Raw genomic sequence first — 13179 nt, forward strand, 5'->3', positions numbered from 1 at the left:
ATAATTTGTTTAAGTGGGTGTGTCAGTTTGTCAGTTTATTTTACATTGGTTTATGGAATGTGTCAAGTTTTAACGTTTCTGCTTGTTAAACTAATAACTAGTTCCTCACAACCCGCACCCCACCACCCACTTACAAACAAAATCTCATTCTTTATCGCTCTCTCCTCTCTCTCTCTCTCTCTCTCTCTCTACCTCTAGGAATGGTGGCACCCAATATCGTTCAGCTCCTCATCACCCTCTCTTACAATCCTGTGAAGAATGCCATACTAATCTGTTTGGTATGTAGATACTACTATTATATACATGTACATGTAGTTAACCAACAAGAACAGTATCTATAAACTCAAAGAATGCATACTCTGGTCATTGTGACTGGATGTCATGGTGGTAGACCATTTTTTAGTAATGGAATAATGTGATATAACTGTTTATGAGTATATCTGTTACATTAATGGCACAAGTATAGTACAATAATGTGTGTGTGGTGTGTGTGTGGGTATGGAGGAGCTGTCTGTCTGTTCACTTCAATCAAAGTAATAAGTTATCTATTCACTTTTTTGTTAGTCACTTCGATTATGTTTTTAGTATAAACATTTGGTATGTAAGTAAATGCATTTAAACATAACCTTATAGTTGTGTACCAATATTACTGTTTTATAATTATTGTGTGTACTCTCCTAGAAATTCTAATAATTCTGAGACGGCATACGATGAACTTTTTAATATTCCTCGTGATGTTGATCCATCTAGTCCTGAATGTAGAGAAGAGAGAGAGAGATGAGGAGATGGCGGGGGAGAGAGAGAGAACTAGGGAGAGAGAGAGAGAGAGAGAGAGGAGAGAGAGGAGAGAGAGAGAGAGAGATAGAGAGAGAGAGGAGAGAGAGACGAGAGAGAGAGAGAGGGAGGGAGGGAGGGAGGGAGGGAGGGAGGGAGTTTAATATATTGTTATTCCTACAGTTGTAGAGAGTAAACGTTCTTCTGGTGTGGCAGTGTTTGGGTAGCTAGAAATAAGTTTGCTGTTCTTGATAAGAATCATCAGTAATTTCTACTCAATGACATAACACCAAATCTCTCTCTCTGTGTTCTTTTTAAATATGTTAGTTACGTTGTAAAGAACCTTCGTAATGAAGTGTCTAAAAAAGGTCCAGACACCATCTGTGATACAAGTATTCTTTGCTGTTACTGTGACAAAAACTATTATTGAAGGATAATGATAATGTAACTCTATTTGATGTTCAAGCAACAAAGGTAGAGATGGACAGATAGATGGATAAATGGATGGACAGAAAGATAATGGACAACAGACAATTTGACATGTGATGCCTAAAATATTGACATATGTTTTTCTTAATAGTGATTAATGTACCCTGTACTCTAATTCTTAACCACAACTATTTAAAAATGTAATCTTCACTTGAAAGTACTTTTTAGTATGACATATAATCTATAATTTACTACATAGAAGGAGCTGTGTATTGTTTACTGTTAAATAGTGTTTTGTAGTTATAGTGGCTTGTTATAGGGAAGACATAGTAAAGGAACTTATATTGTCTTTTTCACAGAATGACACACTTTGTAGTAGTAACTTTATTATTTTCAGATCCCCCTTGACTTCCTGCTTAAGAAACCATACATATTTTGTTGACTGGCATTAAGAATGACTGTAGTTTAGTGGAATTTCAATTATGACGACATCATCAATCCAATTTGAGTATGGGGTCATAGTTGCAAAGTTTTGGGTTGAGTCCTTTTAAAGCTTTTTGTGTTTTTGTAGCTGTCTCTTCTTAGTTTATTTTACTTTTACCATTAAAGATATTTTTGACGATTTTGTGCAGAAGTTAGAGAACATTTGAACATGACCATTTGTTTATAATTGCAAAATATGTATGATGTCAGTCATGTGGAATGTGAAGAACTCCATTCACTTTATATGAGATTTCTGGTTTGTGACTTTTCTAAATAGCTAGTGCTCTAGTCTTTTGATAAAATTGCAAACTTGCAAGGTGTTTTTGAATGGTGCAAACATTTCTTTCTAGCTCATTCCAAGACAGAGTTATAACAATGAGTTACTGTTCATTCTCAATTTAGTTTAAACAAAATAAATAGTTTTGTTATTATTGTTTAGGTTAACATCATCTAAAATTGTAACTTGGCACCAAACACATCAGAAATTTGTATACAATTAATATGTCACAATTATCTGTTTGCTTTTTAAATATGATTTGCTCCACTATTTATATCATTATTAAAAGAAACACCCACTCATTTGTTATGGTGACTTTTATGAAAATGCCACTAAAGTAAGGGGTGAGGGAGGATGCTTTAGTAGTATGACTTATTTTATTGAAGTCTGTAATCTATATCGTAAAGAGTTTACACAGAGTAATATGGGAATATAATATTACTATCGTATGATTACTAGTTGAAACTATATTTAGTAACAGGATATGTTCTATATGTACATGTACTTATACATGTACATGATATATTGATTATTTTTTATACCTTGTCTGTTTTAGTATCATTTGACAAGGTAATCTCCATACCAGGTATATGTGGGCACAGTATACAATAACAATAAATGGTAAAGTATCTGATAATTATAAATATAAAACAATTGTATGTTAGAACAAAGTATGTGTCACTGGCTCACTGCCAAGACAGTTTCTGGTACTGTTAATAGAAAGTAATGAATGAAGTCATGTTACAATAATGAAATTTATTGCTATCCTGATTACTTTACTTGTCTCTTTAATCTGTTTATGTAATCTCTCTTCAGTTTACTGTGTTCTCCTTATTATCTCTGTTTGTTATATAGATCATTAATTCTGTACGTATTAGTAAAGTCAATATGCTGTGGGTGTGGTCATCTGATATGACTCATGTTGCTCTACTTGGAAATTATGTAAGTATTATTACCACAATTACCAGGAGTTTTCTCTATCGATAAGGGCATTATGTAACTATACACTATCTAATTGTCTAACTGTCTCTCATAGATGATGCAAGATATCGGTTTTGTAGTCTGGCAGTTTCTAATGCCTTTTTGATACCTTATTGTATTAGCTTTATATCCCTAATGTCTGTTATAGAAAGTTTGTACATGTATAACTTGTCTGTAAATTGATAGGTACATGTTATAATAATATAAATCTCTCTCTTTTTTCTCTGTAGCATTAGCAATATGTAATCGCAAACTGGAGAGTTTGTGTACAATTACAGAGAATGTTCGTATCAAAAGGTGCTGCCTGGGATGACAACAAAGTCTACTTTATACAACTTCTAACCACATCAAATACTGCCTGTCCTAATGGGTAATTAAGTAAACTACTCTAGTGCTTCACAAACACATCAATTACTATAATACATAGACTTTATATTATAGTATGTTAATAATTAAATGCTTTGAATCACATTGTACAGATTGTTTAAAGTTATCAGTTACATCCAATAGAGAAAACAAGCCAGTGGGGTTCAGAAAAAAAGTCTCTCCCTACACACAGACACACACCCTCTATTTCTCATTAAATTGGTTTTTAAGTGCATAATGATAATCTAACTACCTCAATGTTGATAGAGAAGTATACATTAGTGCCAACTACATGATATAACTCATTTAAAACTCTATCTTTATGATCTCTTTTTCTCTTTCCAGTGATTATGGTATTATTCGTACATTGTATTTCCCAGTATATTTGACTGCAGTTAAAGGAGGAAGTGTTTATTGTCTTGATAGAGATGAAAAAAAACAAGAGTACTCAATGTAGGACACAACTGAATACAATTTTTAAGTTGGCACTAGTGGAAAGAAAATATGATGAAGTACATAATCATGTATCCAATAGTGGTCATTTGTCCATGGATCATTTGTCCATGAAACATCTATTCATCCATCATTTTATATTGTTTGTCAATTCAGCTTTTTGTTTATCCATCTATGATTCATTCACTCCGTCCATTTACAAATATTTCATCTATCAAGTTATCTATTTATTTATTTAGGTACTTCATATGGTCCGTACAGCAAAGTTAGTTGGTCAGTCAGTGATATCTTATCTTCAAAAGAAAGGTTACCAGAGGTGGCTCTTCACTTTGTTAAAGATGAAAAAACACGATTTGCACTAGCCTTGGAATGTGGGAACATAGAAGTGAGTCTATCAACACAGGTCTCAGCCTCTTTACAAAACACTAGTCTCAATATTCTGACAGTGATTCATTGTTTAATATTACATTTCTTTAGGTTGCTCTTGAAGCTGCTCGAACACTTGATGACAAAGTTTGTTGGGAGAAGTTTAGCAGAAGCTGCTTTAGCTCTTGGCAATCACCAGGTATGATTGGATTGTTAAATGGATGATTAATGGACGAATGAATAAACCAATGGACATATAGACAGATGAATTAATGGATAGATGATGAATAATGGATGTATGTATTTGGAGTGAGTATTGATTTTCTTCATTAGATTGTAGAGATGTCCTATCAGAGAACAAAGAATTTTTGATCGTTTATCTTTTCTATATCTTATTACCGGTAATATTTGAAAACTCAAAAAAAATGATGAAAATCGGTTAGTAAGTAGTTAATGCATCTTTTAATTTTAACCCTCCCTCCCCCTACAGCTGAGGTACGTAAAGATGTGAGTAGTCAATACCACAATGCCCTCTTTGTTGGAGATGTTCAAGAAAGAGTTAAAATATTAAATCTGTAGGAAAAGGTAATATTCAACGTTTTGTTACTAGTCTAATTTTAAGAGATACACACACTAGAAAGTTAAAATGTCTCGCTCATTGTTAAATTTGCTGTATAAAACTGGAAAACTATTTAACACACAGCTACTATGTTTTAGTTTTCAGATTCTCTGGTTACTTTGACAGCAATACTCATTTCTAGCTGAAGAGACAAAGTACTTTGAAGTATCATTCTCATGTAACAAAGCTAGTGTGTATCATTGTCATGGCTTAGCTATAATGTGACTCATGTTATAGGTAGCCATCCTTGATTGTGTAAGTTGTATATTGTAATTCAGTTAACAATAGTCTCAGCAATATCTATAACTGTTATATCTGATATTGATTGCAATAGTTCCAATACTGTTGTCATTTTATTAATATTATTTAAAATCATTTATTTTTATTTAGTTTTGCTAAGAATTCCATATATGGAAATTGTCATGTATTTTATTCACTTAAATCCATCCATTTTATTCTACTTCTTTATTTGTCCTGTTTTGTTCTTTTTAGCTCCCGGAAGTGCATCCTCAAGCTAAGCTATTGACTCCTCCCCCACCTGTCATGCAAATTGAAGAGAACTGGCCACTATTGACTGTATCTAAAGGATTCTTTGAAGGAGCTATGAAGGAAAAAGTAGTGATCTTGCAACTGCTGTCGCTCTCCTGGAAGATGATGTAGAAGTTGAAGGATGGGGAGATGAAGCTATGTTGGAAATTGATGAGAGAGTAAGAATTTTTAATATAATAGCTAATGTAGCACTATGGAATATTTTTTTATCTCTCTATCTCTCTCTCTGTCTTCTCAGCTGGCGATATCGTTCAAACGAGAACAAGGTGAGGGATTGGATCGTCTTGATGGCGATGAAGATCCCGAAGGAGTTGGACATAGAAGAAGACGACCTGGTACTTCCTGCGGATTTGGTATGTATGCCCCTATCATGATTACCATAAATTATATGTTGGTATATTTATAGGAACTAGAGCCAGTAATGGGGTGGAGAGAATGAAGGATATTATGTTCCCCCTCCCAAGGGGTCCTAGTCAAGCTGATATTTGGGTAAAGAATTCTCAACTACCTGGAGATCATGTTGTAGCGGGTTCCTTTGATACAGCTATGTTGGTAAGATGGATGATGAATGAATGGATGGATGATGGATGGACAGCTGAAAAGAAAATATTTGATGTTTCCTTTTTATTTTAGTTGCTCCAAGATCAACTGGGTGTGGTCAAATTTGAGCCCTTCAAGACTCATTTTCTCAGGGCATATTCACAGAGTCGTATTATTGTTCAAGCCATTCCTCTCCTTCCTCCATTGAATGGATATCCTCATCGTAACTGGCGTGAAGGCTGGAGCTAAGGCTGGTCTCCCTGCTATAGCTTTAAAACTACCAGACCTAGTCAATAGGTTACAGGTAATTGAAATGAAGTGAATAGTGTTTAGTGAAAAAATTAGCAACGAAAATTTGGTAGAATATTTCTTCTAAAATAGTGTTTGTCAGACTGGATGTCTGACAATTTTTGACAGTAGTATGTTTGAACTGACTGTGTGTGGCAGCAAAAAATTGGCAAACATACAATTTTATCACACTACCTGCTATGCAGTAACTCTTCTCTCCCCCCCCCCCTCTCTCTCTCTCTAGGCTGCTTATCAAGCTACTACTGGCGGGAAATTCCAGGGTGCTGTTGATATATTCAAGTCTATTTTGTTATCAATTCCATTGTTGGTTGTTGAGACTAAATCACAGATCACTGAAGCTCAACAGTTGTTAACAATATGTCGTGAGTATATAATAGGACTTATGATGGAAGTCACTCGCAAAGATATGCCTAAAGTAGTAGTAATCTATTCTGTCTTTTTCTTCATTTGTTCCTTAATGTTGTATTCTATTTTATAGGGAACACTAGAAGAGCAGAAAAGAATCTGTGAGGTAACATAGTTCCCTTTATATATGTATGATCAAGTTTGAGGAAAAGGTTTTATTATACAAAAAAGAACAAATACTTGGTATATAAACACTTGCTATGTGACTATCTTGAAGCAAGAAATCTATAGAATTTGATATACAACATACTAACTTTCTTCTGCATCCAACTTTCAGGAACTTCCTGTTCAAGATTGTTGTATAGCAACTGTTTAACAAAAGTATTTGTTTGAATTTTTTTTGAAATTTTTTGCACTATAAGACTCATTGGTCACATAGTTTATTTTACACAACATTCCTGTACTATTATTATTATTGTTATGTTATTAATTATTATAGATGGCAGCTTATTTTACACATTGTGAACTACAATCTGTTCATTCTATATTGACACTAAGAACTGCTCTCAATCTCTTCTATAAAGTATATTTCATGGTTGGTATTGGATGATGACTGATGGATCATGAAAGAGTGGATGGTTTAAAGAAAAAATAGATGGATGAAATGAACCTTTTTATAGATTACAATTAACAATAACAATGCTAATAAGTTATTATTAATATTATATTTTTATTTTAGATGAAAAATTTTAAAACAGCTGCCTCCTTTGCTCTAGACTTTTTTAGAACTTGGTCCAAGACCGATGTGCAATAATGTAAGACAATCTCTCTTAAATTAACACTATTATCAATCAACACTTGTTAATATATCCACTCTAAAATTAACACTATTACAATCGACACTTGTTAATATATCCCTCTTAAACTAACACTATTGCAATAGACACTTGTTAACATAAATATATCCTATGTCTAGACTCGTAAAATACTTCAAGCCTGTGACAAGAATCCTACAGATGCACACAAGCTGTTATATGACGAACACAATCCGTTTGCCATATGTGGTAGCTCTTACAAACCTATATACAGGTATAATACTAATATTATTATATAGACTACACTATATACAGGTATAATACTAATATATATTATAGACTGCACTATATACAGGTATATACTAATAGGTATATATACTCCACTATATACAGGTATTACTAATATATATATAGACTGCACTATATACAGGTATAATACTAATATATATTATATAGACTGCACTATATACAGGTGCAGTACTAATATATATTATACACACTGCACTATATAGTATGCATACCAATAGTATATAATGTTTATGTGTAAAGGTTTGATACTATAGTATTATATAGTGATCAGACAATATGTTCTCAACTGCTTTAAAATTACAAATAGTGTTGTCTATTTAACTAACCAGTACCAATGTACTAAGACATTCGTACCTTGTTTTATACATGACTTGTATTATTTTTAGTGGTTTTAATTATAATTCTATTATTATAGAGGTAAACCTCAAGACAAGTGTCCTTTTTGTTCCACTTCAATCTCCCAGAATTCACAGGCACCATCTGCAAAGTTTTGTGAGGTCAGTAATATCAAAAGTTAAAACAATGCATTGAATAGATAAAGTGGTGTAGAGTTCTAATTATTAGTGTGTTACAAAATTATTTCTTTCATTTAATTAGGTTGCAGAGATAGGTAAAGATTGTATGGGTCTTCGTATTAGTGCTTTACAATTTCGTTGACGTTCTAGAAACAATAGCTCCATCGTTATCATGTCATCGACCTTAGTCTTTTTGTTTTCTCTCACTTTTGAATTAGTTATAATTATTAACTTATTCGACAATATTACTACTACTGGTTAATTTTCTACATTTTTGAATGGTTGTGTGCAATCTCTCTGAACTGAGAGTTAGCAAGAATATTGTATATTGTATACGGAGTATTGATATGAGTGAAGTATTTAATATTTTTTATGTAATTTCTTGAAATTCTCTGTACAATATCATTTCAATAATAATCTGAAGCTATCTAGTACTAGAATGATCTTTAATTTTTAAAGTTAATTACAGGATCAAACTCAGGTATTTTACAGAAGAAATTCCCATTAAGGAAATGTTTCAAGTTAAGGATTGTGCATGTACCCTCTCATTTTACAGGACATGCTTTCCACTTGTGTCAATTTTATTAATGCTTTAAATGATTTGGTTTTTGAGTGTTCATTGAACTATTCCATGTGGCATTGATAAATAATTATGTGTCTTTGATCTCATAAAACAAACAGAATTCTGTATGACAGTTGATTCAGGATGTGAAATGTAGGTGTTAAAATGTTACAAATTGGTTGTATGTTAACACTTTATTTTAAAAAAGTGTTTGTAATGACATGTCTTATGTGAAAAACAATAGGTCCAGATTATTTTGCAAATATGATCAAAAGGTGATAACAAATTAAATATAAATATTATGAAAATGTCTTTTTCATGGAAGAATTGTGATATAAGCTTGGTTTGTTCCCTCCAGACCAATGTAACGACTCCTTTCGGTTGGCCTTTCTGCCAAAACTCCATCAGGGTTCTCATAAACTGGTGGAGAACGAGGTAGTCTTCCAAATATTTTGTTCGATAATACGCTGGATTAAGTTGCATAGAAATGTTGTCAGTTGTTGTTGTTGTTGTTATTAACGAACGCTCTGTGTTTGTTGAAGGGCTTGTGAGAGGTTCAATGTATTCCATTCTATCAAATGAGGAGAGAGTATCAATAGGATCACGACCATTGGGCTCTTAAACATTTCCATCGACTATGTGTACAACATATAAACAAGTAGTGTGAATAGAAATTAATATCATAGAGGTGATCAGACTGGTTATGACAGATGATAGAACACTTAAAATTCAATCATTTTGATAAAACTAGAGAGAGAGAGAGAAACAGTGTGAGAGAACAGTCACCATAATACATAACAGTTATATTGATAACTTACTGTCTTTGTCAACAGAATTGTCATTACTATTGATAATAATTGTTGGTGCAAGGATAGGCGAGGGAGAAGAGATGGAGAGAACAAGGAAGCAAGTGTGTTTGTATGTTGAATAATTTGACTTGACATTGTAGGGATAATGACATAATGACAACTGGTGATGAAGAAATGGTCGATGTTACTTCTCCCATAAGGTCATCTTAAAAAAACAAATTATAATTGTTAATATAATTCTGTATATCTTACTTGGGTACTTGGTAAACTGTTCTCCATATTAGTACTGGTGTTTGCTATAGGCTTGAATTCTAGTAACAAGTAAAATTATCTTTTTAAATGTTCGTTTTCTCTCCACATGTAGTATTACATACTCCATCAGTGTAGACCAACAACATTGGGAACTGTTACTACCAGTACATCTTCCCAATGTTCCAGACACAGAACAATTAGAATGAACAAGCTGTAATGAAGATTATTAAAATTAAATTATCATGTAGTTAGCTTCTAAACAAGGTTCATGCATTCTCATCTTAACAAAAGAAAAAGTATATAATATTGTATCGTGCGTCATCAAGAACATAGCATAAACAATAATGAATATCATGGACATTTAAAAGTAAGTGCAGAAAACAAGAGTATATATATATATTATTGTAGTTATGTATGTATGTATGTATGTATATTATATATATATATGATCTCCTTACCAATACAGTGTGTAGTGGGATCACTAATAAGACCCTTGCTTATTGGATGAGTTGAACTGGCACACAGGGCACAGTCAAGTCCTCAGATTCTCTGCTAACTAATTGGATTAGATATATAAGATGCTTCAGCCCCCAAAACACTGGGGTCCCATTTATTTTTGCTGGAACTCCCAAATCAATGAGAGCAGTAATGGTCTCATTACTTTTCTGAGCTGGAGACAATGTAAGTTGTGAAGATGGTTGTGTAACATAACAGTCTTGAACATGGAGGCAGAGAGACATGTGATGTTGAAGTTCAAAAGATAGAGACCTTCATTTCCATCTGAACTTGGATGAATTTGTGGCAGTAATTCTGTGACAAAAAATGTTCATGAGTAATTAATGAACAATTTTGGAGAACACAAGAGGAACAGAAGAAAAAGCACTAAAACAAAGGGTATCAGTTTGCATTGCCATTTTTTGGGAAATAAAATCTGAAACCAGCAGTCTACAAAATTGAAACTTAGCTGACCACAGCTCTATGGAGTGGACTAGATTGATACCTCTTACTGCAACGAAGTATATATATCCCAATTGATGGACAGTTGTCCTCAACAAGACCAAGTACAGAATTGAACATGGGAATTGAACAACCAAACACATGAACCCGAAACCACACTCACACTAGGTTTTGTCATTATTTAAGATAAAAAAGTATTTTATTGATAATATTCAGCTCATCTAGAACTAACCACAAACACAACAAGTTATCAATATTGTAAGTCTATAACAAGTGACACATGAGAATATTTAAGTATAAAGTTCAGTTTTTGCTATAAAAGGACACCTTTTAAAGTCATTAAAACAAAGGCCAGTATGACAATGACTGTCATTAGTAAACCAGATTGAAACCACATTTCCAGTAGCACTACTGTTAATACTATTATCACGTAAAGGACAGTTTTGTCGACAACAACTAGTTTGATCAGATGGACTACAAGGATTGTAAGCCCTGTATGGGACAACATATTAATGGAGTTATGTTCTTTTAAAAAAAATCCCTAAAAGGAATAAATGTCTTTAATAATACAAGCATTATGATTATTTATCAAACCTGATTAGTACCACCTTCACAATAAGCATACTGAATACCATTAGTGTAATAAATCGCTCAAATGCAGCAATGAGATCTGGTGTCCAGTCTAGGGGATCAATGCAGCACGTATATCATTTGCAGATGAACGTGTAGTCAAACTATTCAAAGCAGCTCTCTTGTTCTCACTGAATAAAGAAAGATGAAAATACTTTGAATTCTCATCACATAACATGGAAGTGTATACAGCTGAATTAAACAGCTGAAAGGACGTGATGCTAATAATAGTGTTCGTAAGGTTTTAAGAGGCAAAGTTATTAGACACAAATTTAATAACTTCTAAATTTGTAACAAGAACTATTATTAATATGCATTTTTATGACCTAGGGCTTTTATTTTCATGTTTACCCATTTGGTATTATTAATACAACTTACGGTACATAAGTTTGCAAACTGTGTAATTTTGTCAAAAGTTGGAAAACTAGTACAAGTTTATAGTCTCTGCTGTAATGCGAGGATAGTAAACAGGAAATGCAAGCACATTTCATCATATGTAACTCAAGCCTCCCTAAAATATATGACATTTAAGTGTCTGTTATTTTACTTCAATATGAATTTAACATACCAAAGTTATATTGGTTCTGGCTGTAGTATTGTAATAGCATTTTAACATTACAATATCACCCTTGTGAACAATATAGAATAAAATATTTTGTTATAATAGTAACTGACTGGTAATACAGTGACTTCTTTAGAAAGATGAGTAGTCTGTTGGAAATTAAAGTCATAACTCAAGTTTTCATCAATAGGGGAAGTTCTCGATAACGAGAAGTACCAGAGCACTGGGTCTCATTAAGATGAATTAAAGTCAACCTCAGTTCCTAACTATAAAAATGACAATTTTGAGTGCAGTAAAGCATTTTATAACTTACCAGCAAGATGAAGTATGGAGCAAGTTTCCAAAGATATTGTATACCTCCAGGAGGAAGCTGTAGTAAGAACTATATACTAAAGAGACTTAATTGTGTCCAACTTCATACCAGTTTTAGTACAAGAGTCAGTACAGAGTCCCGTGACAGTAAAGTTTGTAGCTTTGGGAGTATTATCATTAGATTAGTGACAGTAATGACCAAGATACAGGATGCCAGCATCATGTTCTCTACGTGTGTTATGTAAGTGAATGACAAGCCAGAACTGTCTTTATGCCTACCAAGGGAACAGTTTGATGTATAATATACAGGGGAATCAGATGACTACTGTATACATAGGAAAATTTGGCATGAGGTTTTAAATAGAACAATTCAATAAAATTTTGGCAAATTTGCAAAAATTCAAGCTTCCATATCATATTTGAAAAAATATTTGCTAAATTTTAACATATCAAACACTATTGGAAACAATTTCCCTAATTTGAATTTATCCTTGCCAAGTTAACATATTATACTGGCAGTATATGCCTTTTGCATTCATTTAAAAACTTAATTTTGTGCATGTATTTATTACCTGATACTCTACGAGGATTGTTGTAATGCATTTCGACAACAGCAAACTGGTAGCATTATGGCCACCAACAGGAAAAGCAACATTATCAGGATAAAATAAATCCTAGTGTAATCCCAATGAAATTATTATTTTTCTATTTTGTTATACTCAAGCACCTCCCACAGCCCAAGCAGCAATGAGGTTTCACTAAGACAGTTTTTGAACACGGTTACTGACTCCATTACTGGAGAAAACAATTTCCCATTGTCAGATCAATTGTTGAAGTCCATTACACAAATATACTAATATGTAGATGAACATATTCTTCATTTGCCAGGAGTAATTATTGGGGAAAACTAAAAATTGTTTATACATAAATATTATTAATTTGAGTCAACTCTCACTTTTATACAT

At 32.9% G+C, this 13179-nt stretch overlaps 1 pseudogene; it reads left to right on the plus strand.

Moving 5' to 3' along the window:
* Positions 1–200: 200 nt before the first annotated feature.
* Positions 201–8112, plus strand: LOC121366566 (annotated as a pseudogene).
* Positions 8113–13179: the final 5067 nt, after the last annotated feature.

This window comes from Gigantopelta aegis, unplaced genomic scaffold, assembly GCF_016097555.1.
Source record: "Gigantopelta aegis isolate Gae_Host unplaced genomic scaffold, Gae_host_genome ctg6177_pilon_pilon, whole genome shotgun sequence".
Lineage (NCBI taxonomy): Eukaryota > Metazoa > Mollusca > Gastropoda > Neomphalida > Peltospiridae > Gigantopelta > Gigantopelta aegis.